At 39.5% G+C, this 23,561-nt stretch overlaps 1 long non-coding RNA gene across 1 annotated transcript; it reads left to right on the forward strand.

The window, feature by feature from the left end:
* Positions 1-16,990: 16,990 nt before the first annotated feature.
* On the forward strand, positions 16,991-21,495 carry LOC135328642 (uncharacterized). The gene is made up of 3 exons (XR_010389600.1): positions 16,991-17,072; positions 20,148-20,201; positions 21,189-21,495. It is a non-coding gene; the product is annotated as an uncharacterized LOC135328642 (long non-coding RNA).
* The last annotated feature ends 2,066 nt before the right edge of the window (positions 21,496-23,561 follow it).

Consider the following 23,561-nt stretch of genomic DNA (forward strand, 5'->3'; position numbering starts at 1 on the left):
GGAGGAACAGCGCAGCCCATAGAATCAAGTGTGATTTACAGCCAACTTAGGATCACGTCTCCCGAGGGTTCTATTACACTCAGAGAACAATTAAGATGCTTTAAAGATTGCCTGGCTCTTTATTCTTCCAGTAAATTGCTGAAAGGTTCATATGATGCTGAAGGTGGTTGAACAGACATTTTCATCTTTCCACATTTTTTATTTTCCCTTAGTGGAGGACTGGGGACTAGGAGAAGCCATGGGACCAAAATAACATGATGAAAGAAAAGAAGAGAAGGGACTTATAAATACCATCAGAAGTGGTGGTTTGCACCAGTGTGTATTAAACAGATAACGTATGGCCTGAGAGGTGACCTTTACAATTTGAAGGCAAGTTATATCTCTGAACTTATTTCCTTACACAACTTTCTTTAGATTATTTGTATCGAAAGGAACATAGTTAATGCTTTGCAGAAAATAACCAGATTTTTCTTCACTTTATTCTCTTTTTTCATACCCAGAAACACATGAACTATGTGATTAAAAAAAAGAAATTTAACTTATTATTTCCCCTTAGAAGTCTTATTTAAAAAGAGAACTCAAAGCGTGTAGGTACCTGGACGTGTGTATTCTACATTATTTACTGTCTTTCCTTACCATTTAACAGCTCACATTCTTATTCTTGATTTCTTATCCCTGGTTTGACTTTGAGGAGTAGAAGAAGAAGATGAAAACATTATAAAAAGTGACTTTTTTTTTGCCAGTGACTTTGCATATGACCTAGACCTACACCCTAGCTGAGTTTTCATCTATCATTTTCTAGTTGAGAAATGTTCACATTTTATGCCTCAGATTGTGTATTTCTTCCATTTCACGCTAATGTTTTCCAAAAATTTAAATAGATTTTTTTGTAAAAATACCATACATGTGAGCATAATTTAATTACTAAAAGCAGAGGCACTATTTAGATAATTCTTGTTGTGTTAATGATTGCAATGTTCCTGGAACATGATTTTGGTTTAATCCTTTATTTTTCTGTTCTACAGTCCAAAGCCCAACCCAAAAAAGTGATAGGTATTTAGATTCATTTTAAATACAGTGCACTGTTGTAACAAATCAAAACAGGCTGGCTGAGGACTGACCTTCTGTAGAAAAAACCTCCAGGAGTCTAGAATCCACATACTCACCTTTATGGTGGCATTCTATTGTACCTCACATCAAGCTAGGTATAAAGGGTCTGGAGCCAAGCAGGATGAGAAATTTTTTTCCTAACCTATGACAGATCTTGAGGTCAAAATAAAATTAAATAAGGAATGAAAAATAAAAATGTAGAAAGTGTTCTCAGATCATTTATCTGAAAACAAATGAGTCAGCAATTTCATAATAATTTTGTTTTGATTTCAATGTTTTAATTTTATCCTTTTTATATTAAAAGAATTAAGATCACAAAACAGAAAAGAATTTCCAAACAGCCCACTTAGGTTTTCATTTAGAAAATACAGAAATGGGAAATTTTGACAATAATTGTACTTTTTTCCAGCTTTGAGGTTAGAATAATTCAAGAGTAATTCCCCACAAATCTTTTCAGTTTCCACAAATTTTCTATGGAAACCACACAAAGGACTACTCTAAGGTACTCTTAGACTAGCATGCAGGTAAAAATTATTGTGCTGAAAAGCTGGCATAGAACTTTTCTAGGTCTTGGTTAACCCCTTTGAAGAATCTGGACCATGACCTTCAACTTTCCACCATTTTACTACTGTGCTATCCAACTCCAAACAAGTTCATATGTTGTCCATATCACTGTCATATCTGAATGTCCTAGAATACTGCATTAAGCAATGTGACTAACATTGTCACATGCAGTTTGCTCTTTCATTCTCTCCCCCAGGGGAGAAACGGGTGTGCTGTGTTGTTTCAGTGTGTCATTTTCACACATCCATCATCATGTAATACTCCTACTTCTATTAGCTAATGCAGCAGTAGCTTTTGTCCTGGGAGAAACAAACTTCTCATGGAACTGGTACAGCTCCTGAACTGACCTCAAGTCACCATCATTAGCCCTCATGTCCCAACCACACTTGTCTCAGCAGCACCCCTGTGTGAGCAGGTGACAACCCTGGAGTCACACCTGAAGCTGGCACATTCAGGCGCCATTGCCTTGCAGCGCTAACAGGCCACCAGGCTGATCTAAGGTAAGTTTATGAGAATCCACTGTGGAGATGGCAGTGTAGGAGATGTTCACTAAGTGGCTTTGCACCTAGATTGCTAATGAATTGGCTAAACCATGAAAAGAGCAGCCCTTCTACCACCGCAGCTGCAGCGGTGGCATAGACATTATTGCTCCTGTGTCACATCAGGCACTTTCAGTGCAGCATCTCATTTGGGGTTAAGTTAATCCCACTGCTATTCATCTAGGTCACAGGTACATACATTTCTTTTCCAACATAAACAGAACTGAAATGGCCTGTGAAGTAATTATTGACCCTTGGGGGAGAAGAGAGAGGAAGAGACATTGCTGGGTTATTTGTGTTTCTTCATGACATGTTATATATTCCCAGTGACTTCCTTTTTCTGGACAATAACCTAATGAAATTCCTAGCTGAATTTTCCACATCTCAATAATGGCACATCTAGCTTTTTTTTTTTTTTTTTCTTTAAATGTCATGCCCACAGAAAGGTGAAAGAGATGAAAATGGTTCTTCCTGATTAGGATCCTGACTCAGATTGTGCACTGCCTTACTCAGTATTCCCCTTAACATCAATGACACCGCTCATGGATTAGGGGTATTATAAGTATTTATTATGACTATGGCAGCAGCTGTTTTGCTTTCTCTTCCAACATCCCATTGGAGGAGCATCACACAAACACACACTGAAAGATATGGTCTTGTCTGCATTTGCAAGTAAGGAGTAGAACTGGAAGCAGAGGTGCAGAGAGGTGAAATTATTTCCTAAAGACAACAAGAAGGTCAGTGGAAAGTTGGGACTGGAATCCAGGTCTTCTCTTGGCCAGTTTACTGTCTTATGTACTAAATCAGAATAAAGGAGTCAGAACTGGGCATCAGACAGATACAGGAAATGAGAATGGAAGGGTGAGGAACAAAGCACCGTGCCTGGTATTTTCAATTTCAAATAAAGGTATAAAACTGTGCATGTGATTTCTTAAGATGACATATGTAAATAGGACAGTTCTGAGTTAGGCAAAACATTCATGCCAAAACTCTCAAACTGCACAAACATGGTCTCACCTCGTGTTTTGTTACCATCTCAGAATCAGCTTGGATCACTGGAGGGTTCTTAATGTTTCTTGCCTTAGATACAGCCAAGGCACAATTTCTAAGAAAAACTGTGTACAATGTGCTGTATTTCAGTTGAAAAATTATGTTAAATTTGTTCTGGGAAAGTTCTTGTTGATGACAAGTTTTCTCTGTTTAGAGAAGACAATGTTGAGTAGAAACGAAGCAAAAAAGAGAGGTGATTAATACAGTGAATGTCCAGAGGCTATACAGGGCAAATATATGAAGCAGTAACAGGCAGATTAAGTTTTTCCCCATAAAAAACAGGCCACCTCGATACTGAAGGGACTGCAGCATTGTCAGAGATGTTTTGACCAAGTATCTGGTCTGTCACGTGACGAGCGAAGAATGTCGGAATTGGGTTTGGCACATTATGTGTCAGCCTTCATGTGCTTGTTGCTGCTTGCAGTTGGGGCTTTGCCAGGGAAAGAAGGAATGAAAACATCTTCCCCTGTTAGGGGCATTTCATTAATGAGGGAACCTTGCTTTGGGTGTGGCTGGAAGACAACTTTATTTGCAGCTGCCCTTTGTGAAAGAGGTTTTGGAGCAGGAAAGATTCTCATTGGTTTCAGCATGCTTCGGTTCATGGCTGAAGGGAAATCTTAGGAAGTTTAACTGGCAGAATTATTACCTCCTGGATGGAAGTGGAGCAGGATGTTTTTTCTGCTTGTTGGTGGAAAACAGGCTAAATTTGAAATGCATAGTTGTTGCAATAATTAGTTTGCATGCTTTTACGTTCATGTTTTGGCAACAAGTTACACACTTCAGTCAGTGGTGCCTGTAAGTAGCACCAGAATGTGCTCAACAGCTATTTAGTTTCATAGGATACCTGGGACTGATATCTGAGGTAACTGTAAGAAATTTTTTTAATAGAGAAAAGGCGGAGGCAGGCTGAGCCAAGCTTGTCCTGCCAGATTTCCCTTCGACTCTGCCAGATTTTATCCACAAGTGTATTTGTGGTAAAGGTCTGTGCTCTGATCTCTGAATCCCCAGTCCCTGTCCTTAGTGATTGACTCTTCTCTCTTACTATCTTCTAAATTTAGCTTAAAAGAGGAGATGCAGTTTGGGAAGGAGAGGAGAAAGGAAAGAAACTTAAATATGAGTTCCCAGTGCAACTTTGTGGTTCAAAGGTCTAAAGTGATACTGTGATCTACAAACTCTTGTTCATGACTCTTGACTGTGGAGGCTGAAATCTTGGCCCCACTGATGTCAGAGACAAAGTTTCCACTAACTTCCATAGAATTCAGGATTTTTCCCTCTCAGCCTCTAATGCACCAATATGATGTTCAGGGTAAAGTAGAAGGTGAGTCTAAAATTAGAGTTTCCCAGGTATACTCAAATAAAAGCCCGCTAAATAAATCCTTTGCAGTACTTCAGAGTGAAAAAAAAAAAAAAAATCCACAGTGTGTTTTCAGAATGACAGCCTTATAATAAAGAACTCCCAGAACTTATTTTTCTGATTTTAAGTAAGCTAGATCTAAGAGGACTGTTGGAGAAAGATAGCTTCTGTTTTGTTTTTGTTTTCTTTTTTTTTTTTCCTTGGGTGCAGCAAGAAGCAAGCAAATAAAATATTGTGTCTCTTTTAAAGAATTTATTGTTGCAAGTCCAGTCCTACAAGACTGAAGTGAATGGAGTTTTATTATCATGACTTCTCTGGGAACAAGTTTAAATTTTGACTTGGTTAAGGCTGGTTTCAGAAAAAGTAGTCTTCCTAACCCATGACTACCACATACTCATAGCATATAATGCATGAAATGTTGTGTTTAGAGTCTTTACTGTAGAAATAGTAGCTATGTATATTGGAAAATTTTACAGCTGCTAACATAATCACTTTATTTATAACTGTAGTAAATATGCTTGCTAAAATGGGGTTGCTTAGAACTATTTTGCTGACAGAAATGAGGACAATATGAATATACGTTAGCAATTAAAAAGCATGGTTTTTTAAATAACAAAACAGACAAAAATGTTAAAATTTAAATTATTTTATATTGACAGGCAAGTATATAGGAATTTTTTTGTCTGTAAGACACTAAGCATCTGTAAAGTCTGACAGTAGAACGGATATCATTTCTCATATATTTTAATTGGATTCAGTGCTGTTGATTTAAAGTGCTGTATTTTTGTGTCTCATTAAAAGATGAAAGAGACTATGAAAGCTGCCTCTTTACTTACTGTAAAATAAATACTTCCTGGACATGCCTTTTTAGGTGGAGCAGCTCAGGGAAATAAACATGATTGAACTCAGTTTTTCAAAGCCAAAAAATCATTCCTGCAATTTAGTATTGCCTGGCAATGGGTAAGCGCAACCAAGAAAAGTTTGGGGATAGGTAAGAGTTACATCTGCTATTGCACAGTTCGTCAGAACACAAATCTGACCTCTCCAGAGCTGTTGGACCAAGCAGAGCCTAGTAATGTGCTCTCAGGCAGGATCTTTATGCTACACTTATGTTAGAATGAGGATTCCGTGCTCTCTGCTGACTACTTCTGTCATAAGGCCTCACATAACTACGGCTGGCTTGTGTGTTAGGAGGGTGGACTGGAACAAGAAGATATGCCAAGTCTACCTGTTCTTCAGCTGTTTTTGTAAATAAAAAGAAGTCCAAGAAAGACTGGAGGCTGAGTCAATGCAGAGCATCCCTAAACCATATTTATGGAGGCACAAAGGCATAAACCTCTTCTTGCTTTGTTTACTCCCACAGTTCATTTCCAAGGTTAGAAAGGGGAAACACTGAAACTGGTTTCTACTTAGGCACTGGAAGATCACGTTTCATATCCACTTTGTAGACAATGTTTTACAGACAGACGCACTCTGACTTGGCCCGTTCTCCAAGCCTCATAGGTGCAACCAGCTCTGAACCAAGTGCCACATGTTGAAGTTTTACATGTTGTACCCAGGCTAATGATCTCTGCTGGGAGAGGTGCTGAGAGGCACCACTGTGCCACCCTATTCAACTTCAGGTTTGAGGGATAGCTTGTGCCCAGCTGATTCAAAACGCTGGCAGAAGCACCTCCCAGCAGCCTGCAAAAAGACATTCAAAGTCTAGGTCTATGAGGTCTCCCTTCACTCTGTAGGTATGAAAGTACAAGAGGTTGGACCCAAGGACAAACAGAAGACATCATACTTGGGTCTGTTCCTCTTAGAGTAAACCCAGGGCTTAATGAAGTTGGTATAAAGATTCTCACCAGCATGAATTAATTTTGGTTTAGGCCTTTTTATATCCACAGAGGTATGACTCATTCTGAAAAGGTCAAAATCGTACCCATCTACTCCATCTTTCTTAACAGCTTGCTGCATGGATCAAATTCATCAAGGCCAGTAGACACAAAGCTCTTCTAACAGTTACAGCAGCACAGCTTATAAATTTATTAAAGTTTCCAGAGATGGAGTAGACAATCTAAGCAGAATTTTCCATCTTTGATTTCCATTTGTACTTTTTTCTGCCAAACCCCATGAAACAAACTGCTAATAGCCAGAGGCCTGGTAGCTTGGCAAGTTTGAAAGAAGCTGGTGTGGGTGAGCCTGCATGGGCAGACCACAGATTTGACATCCAGGTTCTGATCAGATCTGAACAAGAATTTTAATGATTCGGCACACATATTTACTGCTGTTGGACAGTTATACTAAACACGCTCTGGGCTGGTTAGTATCAAGACAGGTAACTTCCAAAGGAAAATTAGGAAAAGAGAGAGGGAGAGAGAAAGAGAGGTACTACTCCTTCTTTCAAACATCTGATAAATAAAAGCCCAGACTTGATTTGAGAATACATCTCTGATAAAATATCTTCTTCCAGATAAGTACATGTTACTGAGGTACAAGATTACTTGTATTAATTACTTAAGATGAAACTTATATATCTAATCCAGATGCAACTCACACTGAAGAAGATATTAACAGTATGGCTTTTTTACTACCAAAGAAAATTGTTTTACACCATAACTAATAATGAGAAACAGTGGTAGTAGTAGTATTAACATATGTTATTACTCTGTCTTTACCTGTGAAATATTCATTAGTGAGCTTCTGGCATGGGTGTAGTTTGGTGAAATAACTAGGGTTCATATTCTGGGCAGGTTCTTCAGTCATATTTTTGTAAGAACTATTTTTTGCTTTTTTTTTCATTTCAACGTAAGTATTTATTGTAGAGTCTGTCCTTAAGAAGGATACCTCATTGCTGATAACAGCCATGCTGATAAGGGTCCCTATTATTTTCATTTTTATTGATGTATTTTCATTTTTATTCGTTCACCTGGGTGCTGGTAGCCCAGAACAGGACATCAGACCTATTTTGTTAAACACTTTACAAACATGTTGAAAAAGTCCTCCAAACAATGATTTAACAGCCTTGATTTACCATATGATGTGATGGTCTGTAGAGGCCCAGTCTGATTCTAACTAAAATCATCAATGAAAGGCTTCTCTGTAACTGAGGCTCTGAATTTCTGGTGAGAAGTTGGGATGCTTTTTTTCCCGTTGGCTGCCCTGCAAAGCATCAAAGCAGTCTGCAAGAATACTTCAGTGGACATACGAAGGACTAAAGAAAAGGCAAGGCCAAGAAAGGTTGTAGCTGAGCATTTCTCTTATATTCTGAGGAGGGAACTGCCTCAAGTAGATCTGGCTCTGCATAGCCCAAGGGTGGACCTATGCCTTAGACCCTGATCCAGCTTCCATCTGTTAGAGGTATTTCCTGGGAGATCAGATCTTTAGTGCAGAGCAGAGTCCATAACAGGGAAGACATGAGGCTGCTGGGAACAAAGCAGTTTATAGCAGCTTTATTGGTAATACTTATGGGTCTCGTGTGTTGAAATGCATACTGTGGACCCCTCATAAGCTCGCAACCGTACAAAAGGATTAGGTCACCCTCTGCTTCTCAGTTTGTGGTGAAGAGGAGAGAAAAAAGGAGAAATAAGATATGCCCAAGTTTAACTTGTACAGAAGAAAGCAGTGAAGACAACACGGAGAATTTTCTGAATATCCAGAATGGACAGACTGTGGTTTGCACATTCAGAGTTAACCAGCAGTGTGTGGCTAACACAGTTTGGAATAAATGGGTAATGTAAAATATACATGATCTGTTGGTTTCTCTGCACAGCAATTTCTTTGATGTTTGCTATAGTGTCTATTTATAAAATTTGTGCTCGCAGGCGGGACAACATGTGATTCCTCCCCCCGCCCCTACCAGCATTTCAAGGATTTTGTTTGCTTATTAGATTTTCTTTAAAATTAGGAGAAATACAAGAAGAAAACCCTAGCCCTTAGGTGCCAGTTGCGAAGATCCTTTGTGCATGTTTTCATGCTGCAGGTTGATGATACAGCTACAGTTTCTATTCTGATAAAATGTTAAGATTTTATGACAAAGGAGACAAGAGACAATACTCTGAGTGTCACTGTCCCTGGACAAAAGCAGTCTTTTAGCCCTATGCATTGGACTGTCCTATAGGATGACATCAATTGCCAGTATAAAATGTATTTGACATAGGTCATTATTGCTGTAGATATCAAGAGTGTCAGATGAACAACGTGATGAGTGGCAGAGGTTCTGTGTAATAGTTAATAAAAAAAAGAAGAAGAAGAAATTAAACAAGCAACGAAGCCTGCCATTATTTTGAAGGGGGGAGCAGAAGAGGAGAGTCAGAAGAAAGGTAAGGAAGAGCTGAATTGGGAAAATGTCTTTGCAGAAATTAATAAAAAATAAATAAAAGGGTTTTTAATATATCAAGGTGTGCTTAGAAGATAGTAACAACAGAGCAAGGGGAAGAAAACAAATAGTTTCAACAACAACATCAGAGCAAGATACACACTTAAGAATACTTAGAGCTTGAACGTATAGCTCATCTGGGAAATTACACACTGGAGTTACTGCCAATAATGCCCTCTTCTGGTGATGCTGTTGCAACTAAGTCTACATGTCAGTCATCTCAGGACCCTGCATTTTCAATGTGCAGGGTGAATTTAACTGTAGTCAGGGAGAGACTTTTATCTGAGTAAAATGCCACAACCCCCTTCTTTCCCCCCCTCAGTTCCAAAGACTAGCTGTAGGTAAATTATTTTAATAAGGTAAGAGATACCACAGTAGTTTTCTTTTCTTTCTTTTTTTTTTCCCTTACCCCAAATAATGCTCTCTATGTCATCTGTATATTTATGATAGCTCAAAGACATGGGTGTGTGGATCTAATTAAAAATGTGAAAGGGTTTAGCAGCCTGCTGCTTCCCTGTGAGTCTCTTGTTGCCAACTCTTGGCAGCTCTGCTGTCACCGAGCCAAATGTTTAGTCTTCAGCTGAACTACTGCCAGTGTGCTGCACTGCATTCTGGGACTGTAGAGCCTCAAGGTACTGTGTTAAACTATCTCACATAAGGATGTGCAGTGAGCTGGACTTCATATCCAATCACCCAAAAGAAAAGTGAAGGAGAAAGCCCACTTTTGCCTGGTGAGCCTCAACGTCGTACAAGACACAATGACCAGTTCCTTCAGGATTTTGCATAAGCGAAAACAAATAGTTTCTTGAGGTGGATCAACCCATGCATTTGTTTAATGTGCCTCTGCAGCAACGGCAGTAGTTATATTTAGCAAATCTAGTTTAAATCAGTCTGCTTGGGATACTGAATTAGAAAAAGAAAGAACAAAAACTTTGCTTTCTGCAATAGGAGTCTGACCTCCAAACCAGTGTCTCATGCTAAATAAATATGTTGCTACTAAACTCCGCAACTCTTTAGCAAGTTTGGGGAAGTTTTGTCCAAACTAAAAAAGTTTGGCGTATGTTCATTCCAGCTAGCAGCAGTAAAGCTATGTGGATAGAAATGTGCTCAGCACAGTTGCATTGCCTAATAAATTCAGGTATAATGTGGAAATAGATAGGGTTATAGGCTAAGCTGGCCTGTAGGCTTTGATCAGTGCTCCAACTCACTTAGGGCTTAGAGTGGACTGGAAGAATTGCCAGGTCTCATGAGTCAGTGGTGGATTTCCAGCAGATCAGAATTAAATTCTCCTTTTAGCTTTCTCCCCTGCACTCTTTTCTGCAAGGGAAATTACATTTGCTAAAAGCAAAGCTATGAGTCTCTCCCTGATATTTTCTTTCTCTTTTCCATTCCTTTGCTGGCCCATTTCTTGTTCCAGCTTTTGTTTTCCTGCTCTTCTTACCCACACACTGTTTTATTTCCTTTCCTTTCTCTCATTCATTTTCTCTCTTATTCTAAGATTTTTTTGCTTCATGTGCCTGGATTTCACATCAGCCTTTTTCCTTAACTTTTATTATCCTTCTTTACTGCTTCCCTTCGCTATTGTAACATTCTACCTGGGAGAATGAAAGCACCACCTCTAATGTTGGTCCAGGGACTAAGACTGATTCTGTTTTAAACCTACTACATGTTGCATTTTATTTCTGGAAATACTTTCCTTGCATGTGTCTTCAACCAGCACAATGGCAAAAGAATAACTTGGTGCTCCTGATTGCACCATTGCTCCAACTCTTAATGTTGGATATTTAAGAGTAAAACCACACTAAAAAAATGTTGGCTTCATATCAAATGCTTGTCTGCATTCATTCATGATGCTAACTTTAGATTAGACACACATCACTAAAGGGCCAGAGAGAGGAGAAAAAATAAACATTTACACTAACGATCGTGCATTGTTTGTAAAAAAGGTATTTAAAGAAATAGAACCAGGCACAAGTGTGCAACACACCTGAACTCCACCTCTTTGATCTTTCCTCTGGGGTCCTTTTTGTTGCACTGGGCCTGCTCTGGTAAAGAGGTAGGCCTCAGAAGCCACTTGGCACACAGCCCAGGCTTTGTGGGCCACTGGAGAGATGGATAGCTAGGTGCAGAAGTGCCCTGAGGCAGGTGTTAAAATGTTGTTCCTAGTTCCTTGGTGGTAATCATTGCAAAACAATCCTGTCTGCTCTATTCGTATCAACAAGCTGCTTTCCCTGGCTTGTTGCTAAGAGACAGGACTGTTGCTTACAAGTTGCTTGGTGCCTTAGACTTTCATAATTTATAATTTATTATCTTAGCATAAAAATTTGTGGGTTTTTTTATTTTATTTTGCCACCAACCCAATAATTGTTGCATAAAACAAAGGTCATGTATCTACCAGAGCAGCAGTTGCTCTTATACTATACTTTGCCTTTGTAGGGTTTTGGTTCTGTGAAAGAAAATGCTATTATAAACTGAAGATGAATATCATTTTTGTCCATTAACTTCTTGCATTATATGACTGGTGAGGTCAATGGTTTCCCTCAAGATTTCTTCACTATTGAAAACATGTTTCTGTCCAACCAAGAAGGAAATGAATTGAAATGATTTCAATTATCACACGAAAGATGTCGGCTCTTCTTGCTCTACACTTCAGCACCTAATAGTTCAACTCATCAATCCTACTTTCACAAAGTTCAGTGCTAGAGATTGTTAACCAATGCCAGAAATTACTCTTGTGCATTAATCTAGCTTTGTGAATGTACAAACCTTACCTTGCTAAAGTGTTTTGTACTTAACACTAGTTAAATCAGCTCAGCGAGGAGTAATACCAAAGTGGAAATGAGAATAATTTGCAGACTTGTTAAGTTGCAAAATAACTCTGTCGCAGTTCACCAGTTTAAAGCAAAAAAAAAGATGAAGAACTGATTATTATACTCCCTGGTGGAAATTAAGAATACTGACCTGGGGTTAGGATTTACTTTGCTGTTTAACAGAAGAGCTGTACATACAGCTGGTGTTGCGGTATTAAACTAAAGCAAATTTTAGAGCTTTATCAGTATGTGACCATTGACTATATCACTACTTTTATTAGTGTGAAAGCTGAAGGTGAACATACTTGTTTCTCTCATTTCAGTGAGCTGGTTAGGCCAATTAGAATGAGGAACTATATTATATTACACAGAACTGTAGAAATGGTTATGAAACTGGCAGTGGTGCAGATGGTAGTCCCCCACAAAAGCTTGTGTGGGAACATCTACCCAGCAAAATCAAGGCATGTTTTCCAGCCTACTTGTTCCATTCAGCAACACCAGGGAAGCTGTGCTTCCAACCATAGTACGTGGCCGGGGTTAAGGCATGTACCTCTACACCTTGTTGTCCTAGCTGGCTAAAGCGAGCAAAGTTATGGTAACATGTCCTACCATGACATCTACATTTTGTGTTGTAGGTGTATTCTTGAATGCGTCAGTAGCTTAATTCCTTACTAGCTATGTAATGAGCCTGCCAGCCAAGTATATCTTACTAATTTCAAATGCATTCAGTAGTTTATCCTCTTACCAGTTAAGGTTACCCATGAAGGAACCAGCTTGATGAATGCCTGAGATCACTCTCAAAAGCCTAGTCAGAAATTTTCCATGACTTCTAGGGGTCCATAAGAGACGTAGGTGCTCTCAGTAGTGTGGTGAGTGGTTCTACCTTCAATTTAGAAAGAGAAGTCAGATACAGCTTAAATAAATGGGACAATAAGAACTTATTGTACATTCCTGAAACCCTGCTAAAGCACTGCTCACCAATTCTGATGTAAATATCTCCCCCTTTCTCATACACATAATTAAGCAAAATGGGATCCAAAACAACATAAAAACCCTTAGTCAGGTTGCTGTTGTTATTTGTGGAATTTGAGCGCATTTGAATGAACCTGAGGAATATGATTGAAGAGAACATCCTCTTCTAGTTTTCAGTCTTTATGAATAGCTTTGGTAATAGTACCTCATTTCCTATAAAACTGGGGAACTTTATAAACATCCAGGTGTAATGCCACGATACATGCCTCCTTTACATAAGTTCACCTTCAGTAATTATTACTGTTGCAACCATTCACTCAAACATCAGAACAGATGAACAAGGAGGAGTAACATTATTTATTCATTAACCTTCCACACAGGGCACTTGCATTAACTCTGCGCATGCATCATAACACTCCACAGAAGCAGCTGGACAATATGTGGCCGAAAGAGAGGGTGGACTCGCATGACCACAGCTCGAGGAATTGATCTGTCACAGAAAATTCTGGCCAGAAATCTCCTTTAAAACCAATATATTTTATACTGTTGTATTTGGTAGGGGAAAAAAATCCTTAGGTGACAAGAACCACCCCTGATTTTATCGGAACATGAGTTGAAAAGTACATCAATATTAATATGTCTACAGATTGTGGCTTGACCTTCTGGAAGGTCCATTAAATCTTTGAGGGGGGATAGAAGCTCAGAGGATTTCCCATTTTTGGGTTCTCATAACGAGTGGGGAAACAAACACATTTATAGTTAGCTGCTACCGTTTAGGTCCGTAGATAAGCAACAGGCACCAAATATTTCAGAAGCATAGTAACAGCACAAAATAAATATGTTGCTAAAAGTTTAGTTAAGTGACAAATCTATCATTTTTGTCCTTAGGTTAAGTCTGGTAGAAGAGGAATCAGGGACACAATTCCATGACTAATATAGCTGAAAACCACATGTGAAAACACCCAAATGTTCTCAAGGGATTGTCATCAGTTGTTCACTCAGGTGTGTCAAGGCCATAGTCTAATCTGGAGTTTCATCTCTGGGTCTTTGCCAGAAATCTGCTAAATTATTCTATCATGCAAAATCAGTGTCTATTCAAAAGGCCAGAACTTGGGGTTCAAAAAGAAAGGGCTAATTGGTCATTTTCTAGGTAGAGTTCATGCATTAATAGAGGCATTTGTATTTTATTTGTATTTTGTATTTAGTACAGGAATAACAACTGATTAAACAAGCCATGTTGACTGTGGTTAGATTAAATAATCAGCAGAAAGAAGTGAAAATTCCTGGCATTTTCCAGAGGCCAGTTTGAATGCTCCTTACCTACTGATGCTTTTTGAAGGCTTTTTGGTTTCTCTCTCTCTCTCTCTCTCTCTCTCCTTTTTTTTTTTTTTTTTTTTTTTTTTTTTTTTTTTCCATCTAAGCTATCTCTTGCCTTGTTTGGACTAGAATCACAGCTTAAACAGGGGATGGGAAATTGTTCTGAAGGACTGCAGCTCCGACATGCTGCAGTGTGGAGAAAGCCCTCCTGGCAGCTCAGAACTTTTGGGTGAACAAAGGAAATCATTCCCTGTTACTTTTAGATACTCTACTTTTACACACAACCAGTATTATTTCTTAAAAGCAAATGAACAACCTTCCTGAAAATAAAAACAATTTATAAGTGGAAGTATTTGGTTGGAGCTTTGCTTCAATGGATTAACAAAACAAAACTAAGAATATAAGGCTAGTAAAAAATCAGCTTGTTAATCATCTGATTATTTTTTCCTTGGGGTTATGTAACGGAACTCTTCTGACAACAGACATAGTCCTGTGCCACCCAGCAGGAGGGAACTCAGCATCTTGAATGTTCAGGCTCTTCTTCAGGGAAATGCATGAAGAATACAGGGGAGGGCTGTTTGCTGCTCCCCTCTCAGGCAAAATGCCCACTGAATTCAATAGGATTTTTTCATGAGTAAGTCAAGCAGGATTTGGCTCTGCAAGGACATAACAGGATTGAATACACTTGGTTCCCAGTAATGGGGTCCCATTGTGCTGTGCTATGGTAGAACATGTGCTGGAGCAGTGCTGGAGTGATTCTGCCAGTGCCTCTGACTTCCAGTGGATATTGTAATATCTCATTATTGTAAACTACAAGAAAGGGATCTGGTAGAATTAGGACTGGAGATTATTGTAGGGTTGTTCAGTAGTACAAAAAAAGCAAAAAAAAAAAGCAACCATTATGAAAAAGGGATATTAATAGCTTACTTTTAGTCTGTGAACTGTCTTTAATTCCAAGCAAGTTGAGGCAGATGACGTTTCTCCATGGTGCCCACTGACTCCATTCTGACTTGTAGATACATTACCAACAATCTGACTAAAAGGGCACAGCTTACAAGTTTTTGATTGACTCCTGCGAGGAACTGAATGATTTAGCTCTTCCTGATTTCATTGACTCTACAAAGCTGGCATGTCATGTTGGCTTTTTAAAGTGAGGCATCAGAAATGGGTCTTGCAAAACACCCTGAGGACTTGGCTTAGGGAACAGGGTAAAACCTGGTGTATTCTCTGGTGCAGGTTTGCACATTCCCATCAGTGGACCTTGGATACCTCTATCACAGTGTGGTGCAACCACTCTGTCATAAGGTGATCCAAGCTCAGGTGACCCATAAATCCTATATGCCTTGCAGCCTGCAACCTCCAAGCCGTTTTTGGAAGGACACCGGAACTGCCATAGCTGATCTGAACCAAGGATGTGTACACAATGTGAGTGAGCTCTGCCCATCAACAGAGCAGGCTGAGGTGCATCAGGGTCCTACTAAGTAGCACAAGCCATGCTTTCCTCTGGGTATTATTCAAACCTTGTTCCTGGTCCAGGGCTTTTGTCCAAGCTGAATATGAACATAGGCTGAAACTTGAGTAAAAGATACTTTTGCTCAGAATACATTATAGATGCAGCCAATTTACACCTACAAACATACAACTTTATATGCTCATAAACATTCTAGACCAAATTCTTCACAAATGTTGAGTCTTATGGTGTAGCCAATTTACTCTATAGACTTCTAACAGATTCTTTCTGAAGGACAAGTGTGTCTGGCTTTGCTAGGTCACCCTGGTGTAAATGAGAATGGCTGCCAGATTAAGGGGTATCTCTGGAAGATAACAGGTGTGTCCATGACCCCATCTCACCTGTGACCATTTTTACCTGTGGTTTTGTTTATCTGAAAAGTGTCCCAGCAGGCACAGGAGTTGCACCAGCCCTGAGAAACCTGCTCCTTGCCTATAAGAAACACCCATGAATGCTATAGTCAGAAGACTGAAGGAATACAAATGTGATTTTTATGTCACCCTGGCATAAACAAAAATCAGTGTTTGTTCTGTTTGGGGTATTTGTCATCTGCAGCAAATGATACAGCTCTTCCTATTCTCTGTTCCAAAAGAATTGTATTTGTAAGTCCTTCAACAAGCACTCAGAATTTGTCTGAAAAATATTCTGAAAAGTAATTTATAGAGAGTCTATATGCTGTGTATGAGACATATGCACATGTGTGTACACACACACAAATAGAACATCAGTAAGCTGAAAAGCAGAAAGTACCAAACAAATATGATGCATTGAGAACAGGAAGGGCCAATATGACTTAGTGTTATTGTTATTTAAAAAAAAAGAGAGACTAGCTCTGCATTTACGGAGTCTCTGAGATTATCAGTGTACCTGGAAGGCATAACATGAACCTTTATTTAACACAGCTCTATGTCTGATGTGCATTATTAATTGATATTTATAGAGAAGTGCGTTATGAGTTATCAGGTATGGGCAGTTGTATAAAGCCATAAATATATTTAGCTAGTTTTTATAGTTCCTTAAGATCAGTCACCAGTGAGACAGAGAATAGTATATATTTGATGTGAATAACAGCTGTATTTGTATCTAAATAGAGGGGGAAATGCATCTGCCTTCAGTAGAACTCTTTTTAATATTTCAGCCTGCAAGAAATGCACATTAATAGCAGCTTCTTCCCCGAGGAAGGTTTTGAACTGGAGTACTTGAGAAGAAACTTACAACAGAGCAGCCTAAAGTGCCACCCAGTCCCTTTTAATTAGCACATATAAGTCCCTCTACATCCAAGATATGATTGAAAATTTCTGCCATTTCATTTTAATATCAGTGTTATATGCTAACGTTTGTCAGACTAAGCTAAAAAGTCACTTCTTTTTATGTTGTTTCCCACATGCAGAGCAGACCTCTTACATTTTTGTTGGCTGCTAACCTACTAAGCATTTTTTGGCAGCGTGTGGTTCTGGATTGAAGCCATGCATGCAAGTCTTCCACAGTAAGTATGGCCCAAAGGATTAGAGATCAATGGATTTAGTTATCTGGTGAAGTTCCCCTGCCTCTCTGGTGCTATTAAAAGGTTTTGCTATTGTAACAAGCACCAGAACTTTTCATTTTAAACTTGCCCAACTGAGGCTTCCACTTAGGCTGGAGAGTGTAAGACAGTTCCTGGACTTCTGCAGGCTGTTTTACTGTCAAGCTGCTGAAATGGAAGTCCAAGAACAACTCCAAACAGATATTTCATACATTTGAAGACAAAAAATTGTGCATTTGACGGGGGGCCGAGGGGAAGGGGGAATTGCAGTGTTTTTTCTCAATGTAATCAAAGGACGTTGTCTTAGAGAAAGTTGCCTTCTAATTAGTTCATAATCGAATCCTGAGAAATGGGTAGAGCCTGTTTGAAAAAGGCTGCTCTCTGAAGCGCCACAACCCGGAGGAAAGGGATCCTGAGTCCCAAGAGCTCCAAGGCGTCCAAGCCACAGACCTGGCCCGCGGCTCAGCTGCCGCAGGGTGTTGGCTGAGCACTAGTGGACACTGCCCATTACTCACCACTCCGCCACTGGCTCTGGCGCTTCTGTGTTGTGTTCAAAGCTACTGATTCGGGCCCCAAAATACCCACTTCCTCCCCCTTCCCTCCACAAGGCAATGTGAACAGCTGCCACTGAGATTTTCTCTGCAGTGCATGTGTGGAGATCCCTCCTGTGTTTGGCGTCCCCATACAGCAGAAACGTATCATAAAGCCCTTCAGGATTTGGCCCATGCTGCATGTGAATATCTTGGCTCTCAGGTTTGAGGGACTAAGCAGTTTTTTATTTTCTTTTTTTAACCATGGAACTTCCTGGGGAGAGAAAAAGCCTGAATCCAGCTGATTTAGCATTGTCTTTTTCAAGGTGAATGGAATAAGGCATTTCAGGCATTTTCCTCTGCAGTGAACTCTTGCTAGTAAGTAAAAATACAGTTCAAATGTGTGTCCATCCTTTGTACATAGGGAGGGGGAAGGCAGAAGGAACCCCTACTCACCTTCCAAGTCTCTTTACCCAAGCCTTTGTACAACGTCGGACACCATATTTATGTTGCTACCGAGTTTCATAGGACTAATCCCTCCAAGGAGGGAAATTAGGAGACAAAAGTTATAGGGGACTAAGTTCAACCTTCCCACCTCTGTGTTAGCAATCTGCAAATGATGCCACATATTGGACTGTCATGAGACTGGGTGGTAGATATGTTCCTCCAGAAGCATTTCACTGTCAAGAACTGCAGTTCACACAGAATTGTATATTTATGAACTTCTTTGATGGAAAAAGCAACCAAAACCAGCAAAATAACTCTAAATCATACCAAAACAACCCTCTTACCCCATGAATAAAGCAAGAAGCCTCAACAACAAACCATCTACAACTATTAAATCAAAGACTCTCACCAGTGTGTTATCCAGCTTGGTTCAACTACTGCCATCTCTACCACCCCAAACTGAAACAAGCATCTGCTAAAGGAAGGACAAGGTAGTGAAAGATGGCACCAGTCCTGAATAGTTGAGCTGGCCTTGATAGAAAGCTCACTACTGATTTCAGTGTTTTGTTGCTCATGAAAAATGCCCTCAATTGCCAGCTGTCCTGAAAAGCTCTGCAGACACAGTAAGTGCGGCCAGAGATGGATTATCAGGCCACTAGGCTCTCTAGGGAAGCCACATAGCTCTATATTGCAGAGAAAAAATTGTAAATGTATTTTTCATAAGGGCAGCCAGATAAAATAAAAAACTAATCCAAATACCAAACTAAGTCCAAACCTTTGTGAGTGCTCAGATAAATACCCCTTAACTTATCCATGTAAAGTCTATTTCGGCCATGAAAAGCTACTCTAATTTTGCTGATATCTCAGACTTCTAACAAAATCCTGTCCTGAAGATATCTGTCATTCCAGGATCACACATCTACTTTGGAGCTTCCATTCAGACAAGCTGAACTTTCTTAGTGGTATCAAACTGAATTTCTGAAACCTCTTCACCCTTCCGTGGTTTTTAGGTGTTTCTAGATTTGTTCATTACTGCTAAAAAAACATACCTGGAATATTGGCAGTCTTCATTTTCTTTTCCATTTTCAGATTTTTCTGAGGCTTTGAAAATTATTGCACCCATACAAGATGCTAAAATAATTACCAGGGCCTTTTCTGTAGCTGGAGTGCACTAAAACAAGTTTCTTCATGGCGTCTATGCTACTGGAAATGGTTCTAAGCCAGGAAGGCAAATGGGAATCTGAATTTTCTCAGAACTGGAGCTGGTCTGTGACTGAGGTTTACCTCAGCACAGAATAGATGTAGGAGCCAGCCAAATACCTCTGTTCTCAGTGCTGTCTGCATGGGGGAGCAAGTGTACCGAGAGGTTCCCAGCTGCGACCCTTTCCCATTTCTTTTTCCATTCCCAAGGCAAAGCCCAGACCTTTACAGTGCACGCATTGTCAGCATCTGTAGATGTTTCCAGGTAGAGTTTATCTTGGGGTTTTTTTTGTTTGTTTGTTTTTTCTCTTCTACTTGAGTTCTGTTTTAAAAGCAAAAATACGAAAATACCCCTATTTTAATAATCTTTCCACTACCTTTTTGTTAAGTCCTTGGCTTTAGCCTGCTCTAACAGAGCTCACGAACACATGCGCTTACTTTTCTCTTTCTTTTTCCACTTGTCCCTTTCCTCCTGCTTTTACTAGAGTGATCTTAGGGCCCTAAACCATGCAAACATCACTGACAGGGGCTGTAGGCAGCGACAAAGAAAAGCAAGCCCTCGTCAGCCTCCCTGGCACTCATTCCTTGCACAGAGGGAGAAGCACAGAATTTGGGCCATGAGGTGGTCAGAAGTGAGGTTATTATATGATCTACAGTCAGAAAGGATTTATCCCATTTCCTTTCCTCCCTAGAGTGGGAAAATGCATCTCAAAAAACAGATACAGCGCGACCTACCAGCAAAGGATTTAATGAAGAGTGTTTGTCTGGTCCTTTACTAAATGACAGCAACAACTTTCAGTTTTCTTTTGTTTCTCACATATTCATGGTGGAATTGTGTTTAATTTAAAATATTTCTCAACAGCTTACAAAGAAAACAAATCTAGAAGCCAATGTCCAAAACTGTTTTCTTCTTCTGGTAAGTGACTCACGCTGATATTATTCTCAGTCCACGTTTATATGTTAAAGCAATCATACCTATGTCCTTCCCCTCATTTCCTAGCATGTCTTCTTTCACTACTCCTCTTGTAGCACTCCCTAAAGGTTTGCCTATATCAGTCCGCAGTGACTGATTTACACACTAGAAAGTCTCTGAAAGCATAAAGATGCATCATGCATAGCACTGCCTCAGTTTGGAGCAGGGACATGTACAAATTAATTCCCATGATATTTATGGGAACTTAAACATAGAGGGGCAGAGAATTAGAAACAGGGATGCTCCCTAGCAGGCAAGGAGACGGCTGGCTAATATATGCCCTTGGATGAAAACTCACCAGGAAAGTGTTTGGAACCTAACCCTAGACTTCACATGCCAAGTTTCTCAGTCTGGTGCTGTGCTGTATGTACCAGTCCAATCTGTGGCAGTGCGTGACTCAGCCAGACCTCACACAGCTGAACTGAGCTTGGAAGCCTCTGCCTATGAATTCCTGGTTTAGACTTCACTTTCTCTGCCTGTTTTCTATTAGCTCTGTGGGTTTTCAGGCTTTTATGGCAATCCTCTGACTGAAAATTACTGCTGCCCAAGATGGCCTGACTGCCAACAAGGTTGCAAACAGAGAAGATCTTTTTCAGTAATTCTTTGGGGCATGAAAGGTCGGTTATTTTCAAACTTTTCATTAAATGTACATTTCTGAAAGCTGAAACGTTAATTTCCATACACTTCTCTCTCTCCCTTTTTTTTTCTCTCTCCCTCTCCCTTCTCCTTTTTAAGCTGACATCAAGAATTCAGGCAGAGAGAGAGAGGCAGTGAGTGCAAATATATTTTTCATGTAACTCTACTGAAGTCAGGGAACTTACACCAAGGAAAATCTGGGGCTGCTCTGTTTATTTTCTTACTCTGGGTTTGCTTAATTTCATGCCACTTAAAATTACATTTAATTGCAGCAGTTCTCTATTTCATTTTCAGTTGCACTTCTTTCCCAGCATGTTCCCCAGGACATTGGAAGAAGAGCAGGACTGAATCAGCTTGGAAAATGTGAATATTTCTGAACGTGTGGACACTTCTCACTTCTCAAGTGTGGGAGGAATATTTTACTGCCCACCTACCCATCACTCAAATGTCCCAATCAAGTTATTGAAACAAATTAACCTTAGGGTGATTATCTGAAAAGAATGTTCCTCCTGCCTCAAAAGGCACATCTACTATCACCTAAGCTTTTGTGCCTATGTATCATAAGCCCAGGCTGGTTTCAGAAAATAACTGAAGAAATGACTAAATCCTCTGAGGCATCTACTGCTCAGTACTTGGTTGATCTGAAGTTAAGTGAAGCTGGCAAATAAAACTATTCATGCAAAACTGTCAGGCTGCTCTAGCTGCATTTTGGAACAACAACTTACACCACATAAAACAAGGTACAAATATATTGTGAAGGTGGAGGCCCTGACAAATGGCCAGGTCTACCTGTGGTGGGAAACAGGTCAAGTATTTTGCCAAAAAGCCTGCCGAAATTCCTTGACATGACCATTTGGACTCTTACTCTCATCTGAAAATTCAGCAAACACTCATATGGTGGAGCTTAATTGTCTTGAAAGTTCACGGTAAATAAATTTCAAAGTCACACGTACATATTCACGTGCATGAGTAGTCACACAGGGAATTGTTCATTCACTAAGGCAGAGAATACCATGTGACTTACTGAAGCAATTGTAGCTAAGTTACACATCTTGAATATTGTATACGGAATATTTTGAGACAGCTGTTCATGATTAACCCAGATATAGGTTTTAAAATATTTACATTCTTCCTTGTGGCCCTGATTCAGCAGGCTATGTAGGCATATGTGTATCTAAGCAAATAAATAGCAGGGCATGGTAGGAAAGCACACAGTGAGGAATAACCGGGGCATTTTATGTCCAATTAATCCCCTTTCAATAGACATACAGAAAGAAATTAGGTTGTAGAAAAGATATGAGTAAGGAGAGGACAGTGGCTTTGTATGTTGGAAGTGGAGTGGTCACCTGTTTGTGGATCAGTGTGTGTTCTTAGAAACCTGGAAAAAGTCACAGAATAATAGAAGCTGTTGGGATAATTTTTAAAAAGTCCAAGTTTAATATATTTTTAATGCCAAAACCTTTTGTTGCAAGTGAATTTTGCTTGTGGAGTTTTCACGAGCAGTAAAAGAAGATACATTCATTGCATGATTTATGCATTTCAAATTATTTGCTCAGCTGCTGCAGAATGAATTGATACACTGCAGAAATCCATATTACATCTATTTCACCTTCCTGTAGCTTTGAGGATACATGGCAAAACAGCTTTGCTTAATGCCATATTCATGTGTCCTATGGGAGAAAACCTATTTTTTGTTCTTTTTCTGCATCTATGTATTCATTAAACATAAACACACACACACACACACACACACTCACACACATGCAGAAGCACTGATATATGAAGAGATCCCCAAAAGCAAGGCAAGTTGAGTTGGAATACATTTCTGAATTTGTTTGCAAACCTGCAACAATGAACAAGTCTCAAAAACGATACGGTTAGGTGAGACTGCAAAGTTTTAGGGAAGTTCTTTGAACACATGTAAACATGATGTGTGTAGGCAAATGTTTAACTTGCCTTTTTTACTTCTACAAATTATATTATGAAATTAGATGTCTGTGACTTCTTAGGAGTGTCAAACCAATGTATTCCTTCAAAACAGATAATTGCAGGGAACTGCTCTACTTCTCAGCTTCTATAGTTTTGATTGTTCCACTTTCAGACTGATAAAGATCAGACACTTCAGTTGTTTTCGCAGTTCATTTACATAATACAGGTAGTTTTGGAAACATCACCTGCAGCCCCAAATATAGTGTGTTAGACACTCTGCAGTCTCTGAACAAAAAAGAAGCAAACACATTGAGTTTATGCAACTAGAGGACACAGACAAGTCTGGTGCTTTCATTCACTGCCCTTTGATCACAGGGACCTACATTTTAATCCAGTCTAGGCAGAATCATGGAAAATGTATTTGATCTGATAGCTGTATCAGCACTACTTTAATACACTTTTCTCTAAGATTCAGGATTGAAGCATCTAGACTTAAAATGTCCGTATGGTGCCAAAAGAGATTGAATTTGACAGATTAGGATTTATGAGTACTACTAACCTGTAGCAGAGGTCATCTGATATGGTCACTTCTATATTGTTCCTATGAGAGAATGCATTGTAGTAGCTTGGAAGTAGCAATATGGAAGATATAGTGTGTGTCTTGTTACCACACAGATAATTAGGATCTTAATGAGAAGCTTTCTATTAACATCATATTAGGGCTAGTGACCTACAGTG

The sequence above is a fragment of the Dromaius novaehollandiae genome, chromosome 5, assembly GCF_036370855.1.
Source record: "Dromaius novaehollandiae isolate bDroNov1 chromosome 5, bDroNov1.hap1, whole genome shotgun sequence".
Lineage (NCBI taxonomy): Eukaryota > Metazoa > Chordata > Aves > Casuariiformes > Dromaiidae > Dromaius > Dromaius novaehollandiae.